The 11,524-nt window shown below is 47.1% G+C and overlaps 1 long non-coding RNA gene across 1 annotated transcript; it reads left to right on the forward strand.

The window, feature by feature from the left end:
- Nucleotides 1-781: 781 nt before the first annotated feature.
- LOC131906930 (uncharacterized) lies at nt 782-6,782 on the forward strand. Its single transcript, XR_009378239.1, has 3 exons — nt 782-1,679; nt 2,157-2,211; nt 6,258-6,782. It is a non-coding gene; the product is annotated as an uncharacterized LOC131906930 (long non-coding RNA).
- The last annotated feature ends 4,742 nt before the right edge of the window (nt 6,783-11,524 follow it).

The raw sequence follows: 11,524 nt of genomic DNA on the forward strand, positions 1-11,524 counted from the left end.
TGTGTGTGTGTGTGTAGTAATGCCTTCCAGGCATTTCTACAGAAGAGAAATTGGGGGAGATGGTGGTACATAAATATCACCTGGGCTTGTAGAAAGTATGTTTTTGTTGTTTTTTTTAAAGGCCTTATGGGGGGAGAGGCCTTATGTTAAACAAAATGTTTCACAAAATTCTCTTTCCCTCATTTTCACTTTACTCCAAAAAGCAGTCCTGTGAAGATTCCCTTTTGTAGTTTTCTTGCTACTAATGACATTTTGTTATCTTCTGCAAGATGGTAGGGATTAAACCCCAGAGCCTCAGGCAAGCTTTTCTAGCTGGGCATGGTGGTGCATCTCTAATCCCAGCACTTGGAGGAAGAGGCAGGTGAATCTGTGAGTTCAAGGCCAGCCTAGTTTACAAAAGAGTTTTCGTTTTAGAACAGCCAGGGCTACACAGACAAACCCTGTCTCAAACCGCCACCCCCTCCCCAAAAGTGATTTCCCATGGAGTAACAGTCCCAGCCTGTCATTCTGTTAACAGCGAGGGAATTCTTCCTTTGGTTTTCACATTTAATTAAACAGAGGCTCTTAACTGTGAAACACTGGGTAATACCTGAAGACATTGGATTTTTCATAACTGGATGAGGGATGAGCATCTAGTGGGTAGTAGTAACCATAGGTGCTACAAGACATCCTATGTGGTAGGGCAGCCCCTACCACAAAGGATGGTCTGACCCGAAATGTCATAGTGCAGAAGCTGATAAATGCTGTCTTAGAAAATGCCGCTCCCTGCCCATCTGCCTACTCTACTTACTAGGAGAGGGAATGAATTCTGTGGAAAGCTGGGAAATTAGTTCCTGGTGAGGACGGGCAGCTCAACACTACTCTGGTGTTCATTGGGGTTGTTTTCCCATCACTCTGCCCCGACTGGAATCCCAGCACTGACGGAGGTAAGGAGTCCCTGAAAGTATACCGCCAGACTCTAATGGGAGGTGTCCGGGCAGATGCCAGGTGCCCTACCCATATGTCTAAAATTAGACAAGTTTGCAGGAAGCGAATGAGCCTCTTAGAACAGCTAATGGAGGCCTGTTGCACTTGTTCTTCCATTGACTCTGAGGCCGAAGAAAACAGGAGAGCCACAAATACTGCCTTTGTGTCCCTATCAGCTCCCAACATTTGAAAGGAACTAGAGGCTGGAGGGATTTGAGGGAGAAAACCTCCCCAAATTGATAGAAATGGCCAGTAAGGTCTATAATAACAGAAAATCAGGAAGATAAACAGGCAAGGAAAACTGCCAGGATGAAAATGGCCACTTTCCAAGAGGAACAGAGATCTAGTCTCGGGGGCCCCAATTCCCTCATAGGACTTAAGAAAGACCTTCCACCACCTCAGAAACCAATGTGTGTGTTGCAAAGAGGTGGGCCATTGGAAACACGAGTACCCACAACACAATAAGCCCAAGCCAAGAGTCTGCCACTTTGTAGAGGAGTAAGGGCGTTGGAGATGTGGAGTCCCTCTCTGAGCCCAGGACAACTTAAAAGCGGAGGGAAAGCCAATTGACTGCTTGGTTGTTACTGGGGCTCAGCTGTCAGTCTTGCCACTTCCAGAAAGACCTCTGACTAACTGACAAGCCTTTGTTCAGGGAACTACCGGGACCAAGCCTTCTCCCTGGACTGCAGCATGACAACTGGACCTAGGAAAAGGTACTGTAACTCACTCCTTTATAGTCATCCCTGAATGCCCATACCCTCTCCTTGGTCATGACTTGTTACACAAACTACGGGCCCAGATTATCATACAAGAAAAGAGGATGTCTGTAAAGCTGCCTAAGGAAGAAGAATTTGAAATTAAAAAAATGGCATATTTGTGACCCTGTCCTTAGGAGAAGAATACCTCCTCACCCTACAGAAAAGAACCTAGTGTCCAACTCCCCTATACTATAGGAATTTCAGTGAAGGTTCCTCCAGGTATGGGCTGAGAGCAATACACCAGGGTGGGTCAAACACCAGGCCCTAATACTTGTCCAGTTGAAACCATGGGTGGATCCCATCCGAGTTAAGCAATATCCGATGTCTTCAGAGGTGCAGACAGGTATCAATGTGCACATCAACCACCTACGGGATGAGGGAATCCTAATTCCTAGCTGGTACCCATGGAATGTCTCCTTGTTACCTGTACAGAAGCCGGGGACTAATGACTAGAAGAGTCCAAGACCTGAAGGAGGTCAACAGGAAGGTAGAGCATATCCACCCCATGATAACCAACCTGTACACCCTTCTTAGCATGTTTTCATCAGAAACACAGGTTTATACAGTTATGGACTTAAAGGATGTCTTCTTCAGCATTCCCCTGGTCCCTCAGAGCCAACCTCTGTTTGCCTTTGAATGGACTGACCTAGAGACTGGTTTCAATGGACAATTGACATGCACTCGCTTACCCCAAGGATTCAAAAACTCTCAGTCTTTTTGATGAAGCTTTACATGCAGATTTGGATGAGTACTGCCTCAGTTTTCCCCAGGCTACACTTCTGTAACATGTGGATAACTTAGGGATTGCAGCATGAACGAAGCGGACTACAAAGAATCTACAGAGGGACTGCTAAGAACTCTGCAGACAGTGGGATATTGTGTGTCTGCAGAGAAGGTATAACTCTGCACCTAGAAAGCTGTAGACCTGGGGTTCGACCTCCAAGAAGGTAAGAGGTCTCTGTCCCTGCCTCGGAAACAGGCTATTTTGGTTCTATCAATACCGATGACAGAGACAAATAAAAGAGTTCCTGGGGATAGCAGGGCACTGCAGACTTTGGATTCCCGAATTTGCTGAAATTGCCAAACCTCTGCACGAGGTGACAAAGGGCTGGAGGGTAAGCGCCCCTGAGACTGAGTCGGAAGATAAAGCTCTGCACTGGCATCGGCACCTGCATTGACCTTGCCCGATATTGCCAAGCCTTTCCACCAGTTTGTAGATTTTAAAAAAAGGCCATGGACAAAGGGGTATTAACCCAGAAACTTGGGCCTCGACATTGTCTTGTGGTCTACTTATCAAAGAAATTAGATCCAGTGGCTGGTGGGTAGCCAGGCTGCTTGAGAATTATTGCAGCCACTGCCCTACTAACTAAAGACTCTAGCAAACTGACTCTGGGACAGAAATTGATTATTACCACCCCCCCATGCAATAGAGAGCCTATTAAAAAGTCCGCTGATCAATGGATAACAAATGCCAGGTTAACACATTACCAAGCTCTCTTGCTAAACCAATAGAAACCCTAACTAAATAGGGTTTCTATTGCTGTGAAGAAACATCATGACCCTGGCAACTCTTATAAAGGAAAACATTTAATTGGGTGGCTTAAAGTGCAGAGGTTCAGTCCATTATTGTCATGGCAGGACACAGCAGTGTGCAGGCAGGCACGGTGCTGGGATGTCCACTCAGAGAGCAGAACTGCTATCTCTGGCCCAGGCTCTCAGATTAGGGAAAGGAATGACTGTTAACATTTACACTGACAGCCGATATGCCTTTGCAACCATACATGTGCATGGGGCTGTTTACAAGCAAAGAGGACTCCCAATGGCAGAGAGTAAGACCATTAAAAACAAACAGAGAATTTGGGCTTGCTGTCAGCCCTATGGGACCCCAAGCAGGCCTCCATGATTCACTGCCTTGGATATCAGAAGGGAAACTCGCAGGAGGCAGAAGGCAACCAGAAGGCTGACCAGAGACAGCCAAAGCAGCAACCTGATGTCTGCCAGGCATTGCACTGGTGGCCTCTCAGCACCAGAGCCACCAGAGTTCCCCACATACTCTGCTGAAGAGGATGACTTTTTCCAAAAACTTCCCAATACCTCCTTCAAGAAAGGATGGAGGGATATGTCAGATGACAGAATCATTCTTCCCCAAGTCCTCGGAAGAACTTCAGCTAAACAACTTCATGAAAGTACACACCTGGGTAAGACTAAGTGAGCCTCTCCTTTAAGCAGGCAATACCTTCTTCCCTCCCTAAACTCAATGCTCCAAGATACTGTTTCCAAGTGATCTGCCTGGCTATAAATTCTGTACCTCAGACCGATTGAAATTAAGGAAAAAGGGAAAGAAGTATGGCACCTGGAGGTTTTTGGGAGGTTGACTTCATTGAGATAAGATCAGGATGTTATGGGTACAAATACTTACTTGTGTTTGTGGATACCATTATAGATGGACTGAGGCTTTCCCAATTAAAAGAGAAACAGCTCAGGTTGTTGTCAAGAAATTGCTTGAATAAATTACTCCTAGATTCAGAGTTCCAACTGCCATAGGATCAGACAATGGACCTGCCTTTATATTTCAGGTGGTCCAAGGGGTCACTGAGGCCCTGGGGGGTAAATTGGAAACTTCACGGTGTTTATCACCCCCAAAGTTCAGGATAGATAGAAAGGATGAATTGGACCCTAAAGAAGACCTTAAGTATATTAACCTCGGAGACTGGCAAGGACTAGATGGCGCTACTTCCCTTTGCCCCTCCTCTGGGCTAGAAACACCGCTTATATGGAGGGGAGGGTCTATGAGATAATATTTGGAAGGCTCCCTCCAATTTGCCCAAAATTCTGGTCTGATCTAATTGCTGAAGTATCTAATTTTGCCTAACTCTAGTCAGTACAGGCACTACAAAGAACTCAGGACAGATTACCCATTGCTCTGCCATCTGTATGACCTATCACCTGTCAAACCACATGACTACCAACAAGGAGATGGAGTCTGGGTGAAACATCATAAAAAAAACTCTGGGTCCTCACTGGAAAGGTCCTCACATTGTGATTCTGACTACCCCAACTGCAGTCAAGGTCAATGGTGTCAAGCCCTGAATTCATCATTCCCAGGTCAAATCCACCTCCAATCAAGAGCCTGAGAGGTCAACAATTGACCAGGAAAGGTCTTCGAGATCCTGAGGACCCTCTAAAGCTAAGACTTAGCTCCCAGCCCTCCTAATAACTCTTTTGCTATCCAATTTGGGAGGGGGGCAATACCCAGGGCTCTATCAGCCCAAGCTATATTTATCTAGAGGCTGTCAAATACTTAAACAGGACAGATCATTTCAGAGATATGTCAGCAGACATACATCTCAGGCCCTAAATTTAAGTTAGACCTTTGTACCCTATGGCCTACTGGAGGGGTCATCCTCTATGTCCCCCGCAAGAACATAGAGAGTAGCAGGCCCATTGGACAGAAGCAAGAAAAAAAAGCGCTGGGACAAACAGTAGTATGTCTGTCCAGCAGAAAAGGGGTCCACCTGTAGCACTGAAGGCTAATTCCATTGTGACCACTGGGGGTGTGAGACCTGGGCCCTAGGATGAGGAAATAATAGGATGAACACACTGATAGCCAGATTGGGAAAAAAAAAATCATCTTGTGCCATCCCCAGGATATGCAATCCTTAAATCCATTGCCTAAACCTTAAACAACAGGTCTCGCTTCTCCCTTTTAGATGGGACACAGAGCTAACCAGGGGACTCAGGGCATACCAGATAAGCAAAGACCCAGGGATGGAGTTCACCATCCAGAACTACCTTTGTTTAGTCCTCCTCTGGTCAAAATAAAGGATCAACCATCATCTCTCCCCACAAAAAGAACCAGGCATATGGGGTCTCAACCACTGTCAGCCCCAACTGGGGAGGCCAAAGAGCACCCCCTTTCCGCCTTCAGATCCTCTCAATTGCAGGTTCGCCCTTATTTGGGATAGTCAATGTTACTGATGCCTATTTGAATGCCACTCATCCTAACCTCACAGGTGATTGCTGGCTTTGTCTAGACCCCACACCTCCCTACTACATCAGGATCGCCCTCAAGGAAAGTTCTGACCACCCCCATCCACCATATAAGCAGTCTCTCTTGCATCCTCATAAACTTTTTGTCCTTGGACCTCCACCCTGACTCTGGGGGACCTCCACCTTGACTCTGGGGACCTCTGGGGAGAAGGAACCTGTTTTCACTCTTCCAACTATAGCAACATCACCCTACGCATCGGTTTGTGAAAACCCCGACACCTATGTTCTCCCTAGCACCAAGTGGGCTGCTCTAAATGAAATCACCCTTTTGGCTGCTCCTACACCAACTTGGTTTTCTTGTACCTTTGGCTTAACAGCCTGCCTCTCTCTAGGGCATTTCACGGAAAAGAAAAACCCCCAGCTTTGTGTGTTACTTCATATTGTGCTTCAAGTCCTGTATTATGAGGGGGAAGTGGGAAGGACGCACATGGGAACCATAAGCTTGCTGCACACCAGAGAGCACCATTCTTGTCCCCCTCACAGGGTCAACAGCCATTGGGACGGCAGGCTGAGTCACTGGGCACCGCAACCTACAGATCCTGAGTGAATAAACTGACGGAGATACCACCTCCGTTCCTGAGAAATCAAGTTGACTCCCTGGCTGAGGTGGTCCTACAGAACCGTCGGGGGCTGGACCCACTTTTCTTTGAGGAGGGAGGTTTATGGATGGCTTGGGGAGAGACACGTTGTTTTTATGTCAACCATTCAGATATTATTAGAGAGGCTCTAACAAAAGTTAAAGAAAATCTCTGCACTAGGGAGGAGGAAAGAAAACAAAGAACTGGTTTGAATCACTTTTCAGCTGGTTCCCCTGGTTGACAACCCCCGTCACAGTCTAACAGGTTCCCTGATCCTCCTCCTTGTTCTACTATTTGCTCCTGAGTTAAATCTGCCTCTGCACACTTAGTTCAGGATCTCACAGGAACTGTCAAACTCACGATTTTAAGAACCCCCATTACACCAACCCCTTGTCTGAGACCCAACATGAGGATTCATCTCATTAGTCATAAGACAAGGCGGAAATGTTGACAACAGACTAAAGAAACGTAGCCTAAGTACTGCCATTTTGCTTCAGACTCCATTTTCATCACAAGGTGAAGTTAAGTTCAAGTTCCCAGGCCCTGGGGGAGCTGGGGACTTTCTAGTAGCTGATCAGCTTCCTCATTAAACAATAAAAATAGCCTGCAAAATGTTACTTTTCTGCTGTTCCCCACAAATAATAGCTGTTTCTAATCACAAAGAACAAATGAATTTGATTGGTTGTACATTTGACATAGATCAACCACATAAGGAAAGTCCTTAATCCCTGAATTTTGTTTGGTGGAAAATTGTAACTATAACTCGGCACAGAAGGTTGTGGGTTTTGTGCTTAAATACTGGCTGAAATGAACGTTTGGGGACGCGGTTAGCTCCCAGGTCTGTGCTATCGCCCCTGACCAGTCAGTTTCTTTCCCTTTTCCTCATTTTCCTGCTGCCCAATTCAATAAAAATCTTGCTTTGTGTGGGCTGTGGTGCCTGCTTAGGTGATTTCAGATTCTTGGACCCTAACAAGACCACACACTCTCTGGCTTGGCCCGAGGTCTGTAAGCCAGGCGAAGATTGGTTTGTCTTCAGCAAATAGCGTCACTTCATAAGGACACTTAACACCAGCCAAGAGGAACAGCAAACTCTTACGAAACAGCCAAGACCAAACATCACTGACTGTGTGCCATGTCTGGCTAGAATGTGGGACAGAATATTCTGATTGATTTTAGCTTTCAAAGAATAATAAAATATGAAAACCTCGAGCCACCCCTCACCCCCCTACCTCCCCAACACTACCCCCCACACACTAAAGCAGGACTCAAGTAGCCTCATATGACTCTGAGCTCACGTGTGGCTGAGGATGCCCTTTAATTTCTGATCCTCCTGCCTCTACTTCCCAAGAACTGGGATTGCAGGCATATGCCACCACACTCAATCTTTATTTAATTTTTATTGAGATAGTGTCACTCTACATACCTTAGACTGTTGTGGAACTCACAGAGATCCACCTGCCTCTGCCTCCCTCAAGGCATGTGCCACCACACTTAGCCACACCAACTTTTAAGTGGTGCTGGGGATTGAACCCAGGGTTCCATGTAATGCTAGGCAAGCACTCTGCCAATTGAACTACATCCCCAGCCCTGATACGGAATTGTTTCTTATATTGGCGGAACTAAAACCAGTCCCTTGAAGGAGCTGAGAGAAAGATCTTCCTGAATTCCGCTAATGGGCGCCCTTCAGGTTGTCCCCCTTGACCCTCAGGATAGTACCAGGAAAGGAGCCAGAAGCAGGGGACGCTGTTGGCAGGAAGTGACGTTTGCTCTCAGCTGGAACCAAGACGCAAGAGGTACACAAAACAGCTGGAACACTCGGTGGGAAGATGTGCCCACGGCTGCCCAGACCGCTAAGGAGTGCCGCCTACCTCTCACGTAGGGGGCGTCCACCAGCCCTTCCCGGATGTCTTGATCACGTGGGCCTTCTTATTCTTACTCTTTCTTGCATAAAAGAAATAGAGCACGTGCCCAGTGGTCACAAAGAGCATGGAGAGGAAAACCAACATGCCAAACTGCTGCGGCCTCGGGGCCAGCATGACCAGGACGAAGTGAATGAGGTCCATGAGGTAGTTCAGAGAGCACTGCACACCGTTCACAGCCCCTCACTCCGCTTCTGGAATGTTCTCCTGCAGAAGCTGAGTCACAGTGAGGTCGAAGGACCAGAGGCCTACAGGGCGGTCACACAGGGAGAGAATAAACGTGAAGAGATGTCAGAGGACCTCAGTAAGATTGTGGCTTGTTGCATCCCATAAATGGGGCGTTCAGCTGCTCAGTTTCCTTATCTGTGGGATGGAGCTATTTCAAACAATACCCACTGGAGGGTTCCATGAGATCGTAAAGCGTGGCATACTGCCTGCCTTTTGTGCTTGGAAGGTGCTGTCAGAGTCTGGGGTGTTATTGTTATTAGTTACAGGTGGTGGTGTTTTCAGACAGGGTCTCACCGTGTAACCAGAAGGGCCTCAAACTCACAAGCCTGCCTCAGCCTCCTGAGTGCTAGACTTAATAGGCCTGAAGCATGGGGCCCACCTTCAGAATATTTGTTTACCCATGCCAGGACACAGGTACTGCCATGCCTAATCCACAATTATTTTTCAAAGAATAAAATGGCTTTATACAAAAGTTTCCTTTTGGTTTACCTTCCTAACTAACACTATCAGATGCATGTCTTGGATGCACTGCAAGACCTGTACAGCAGAGAGAGCAGTGTTTCCTGTTCTCCCCTGAGGTAGAAGGTCGGGCTTCTCTCTTCCCCAATTTTAACCCCATAAAGAGATTCTCTCTCTCTCTCTCTCTCTCTCTCTCTCTCTCTCTCTCACACACACACACACACACACACACACACACACACACACACCTCCCCGAGACAGGGTTTGTCTGTGTAACATGCCCTGGCTGTCCTGGAACTAGCTGTATAGACCAGGCTGGCCTCTAACTCACAGAGATTGCCCTGCCTCCACCTCGTAAATGCTGGGACTGAAGGCGTGTGCCACCACCGCCCAGCAAGAGATTTTAATATGCTTCAGAGGCAACCTGGGGACCAGATGTTCAGTCATCAAATAGAGTCAGAGCTGCCAGCTGTGCTGCGGCTGCTGCTGCTGTCCCTGAACGGCCACAGCTCTGCTAGGGGTTCTGGTCCCTTCCCCCTTGGAGATCAATCAACATCCAGCTTCTGCCAGCAGGGTGGGTTTCCCAGACAGCTATCTACCTTTTGGATTCTTCCCCAACACTCAGCACTGACTCTGCAGAGGCTTCCTATTTGCCTCTATTCCAAACTGCCAGACTTAGCTCTGGACTCAAAACTTATGTGGGAATAATGTCACATGCTTTCTGTCGTCTACCTCTGCAGACCTCTGCAGACCTTTGCTCACGCGGGTGTTCCCAGGCTGGGCTGCCCTAGTCACATTGCTATGGCACCCACCACAGGCTCTGGTGTTCTTTCCATCCCTTTGGGCTGTCCTGATCACACCACATGGCCTGTATAGGTCCCTCCCAGCTTGCTGGGCAAGGACATCACCCCGTGCTAGACTACGGCCCAGAGCTTCATTCCCCTGCCCTGGCCCTCAGCCAGAAATGCTCACAAGTATAGAAAGGATTTGTAAGATGCTGCTACAGCAGTACAATGTGAAGTGTGGGCTGATTATACACTGAGAATTAGTTCTAAATTAAGGGCGTAAAGAGTTACAGTTCTTAGATTTTAAAAAGGGAAGCCACTTATGCTGGTTTTTCTCCCCTTTTTTCTCTTTCTTTCTTTCTTTCTTTCCTTTCCTTTCTTTCTTTTTTTGTCAACTTGACATAAGCTGGAGTTATCTGGGAAAAGGGAGCCTCAATTGAGGAACTGCCTCCATCAGATTGGCTTTTAAATCTATGGGGTAATTTCCTGGCTGAGGTGGAAGGCCTTGCTAGGCAGGTGGTCCTGAGTTATGTAAGGCAAAGTGAGCGAGCCACAAGAGCAAGCCAGTAAGCAGTGCCCCTCCCTCCATGTTCTCTGCTCCAGTTCCTGCATCCGGGTTCCCGCCTTGACTCCCTGCCTTGGCTTCCTTCAGTGATGGGCTGTAAGGTGAAATGAACCCTTTCCCCTTCTAAGCTGTCTTTGGTCATGGTCTTTACTGTAGCAATAGAAATTGAGCTAATATACCACAGCAAAGAAATGTACTGAATCTGGCTACATGCAGTTTTGTAAGTTGACTTCTTTTGGAGTGGAAACAGTTATGAAATAAATGCCTAAGACAGGCCCTGTGGTGCTCCCAGCAAGGGAACCACTCATCCTTGCTACCAGGTTTGACCACAGTGACCACACTAACAGAGGCCTATATATCTTCTGGACAGTGGTTTTTTAATTCTGCAGTTCCAATACCACACCACCCATCAACACCAAGGTTATCTGCAACCCTAACAGCAATGAATGTAAATGGTACTTGATGGTATTGGGTGGGCAGGAGTCAGGAAGCCTCGACATCATCACACAGCCCTGTGGTTCTCATGTCTTGCTGCCCACCTCACACTCCACCCTCATATCACAGCACTCAGGGAAATACTAAAATCATAGCTAAAATTCAGTCATGACAGTGGCGACCAAGACGGGAGTTAACTGACAGTTAACCATAGTTTTGAAAATGCTGTGCTGGCCACATTGCCTACAGGAGCTACCTCAAGACCTCCCTGATGGGGAAGCACCATTGTCACTGTCCCACCTACACATCAGCAAACAGTAACTAAGGGGCCTTGCCAACATCACCAGACAACCAGGTCTAGGAACACCACCCATTGACAGTCAAGACAGCTCCGGAATCCTCATCTGAGATACAGTGAGAGAGATGTCCTTGACTCAGAGAAAGGAAGAGAGAGAGAGAGAGAAGAGGAGAGGAGAGGAGAGGAGAGGAGAGGAGAGAGAAAAGGGGGGAGGTCAAGCTCTGGAGTACTGAACACATTCCCAGATGGCAGGTGCTGCTTTCATGCTTTCTAGATGCATGTGAGCATTTCCTCTTCATCAGTTAAACCCATTCATCCCTGGTGCACAGGAGTTGTTCAGAATATATATATTTCCATTTTCAACTAAATACTTATCACAATGTATTATGAATTACATAAGTCTTTCCTGGCCAGTCTTATCTCAGTCTGTGCGATGAATGGGTAGAAATGGAAGTTAAATCAAAGATAATTCACTTGTCAGTT

Source organism: Peromyscus eremicus, chromosome 3, assembly GCF_949786415.1.
Source record: "Peromyscus eremicus chromosome 3, PerEre_H2_v1, whole genome shotgun sequence".
Taxonomy (NCBI): domain Eukaryota; kingdom Metazoa; phylum Chordata; class Mammalia; order Rodentia; family Cricetidae; genus Peromyscus; species Peromyscus eremicus.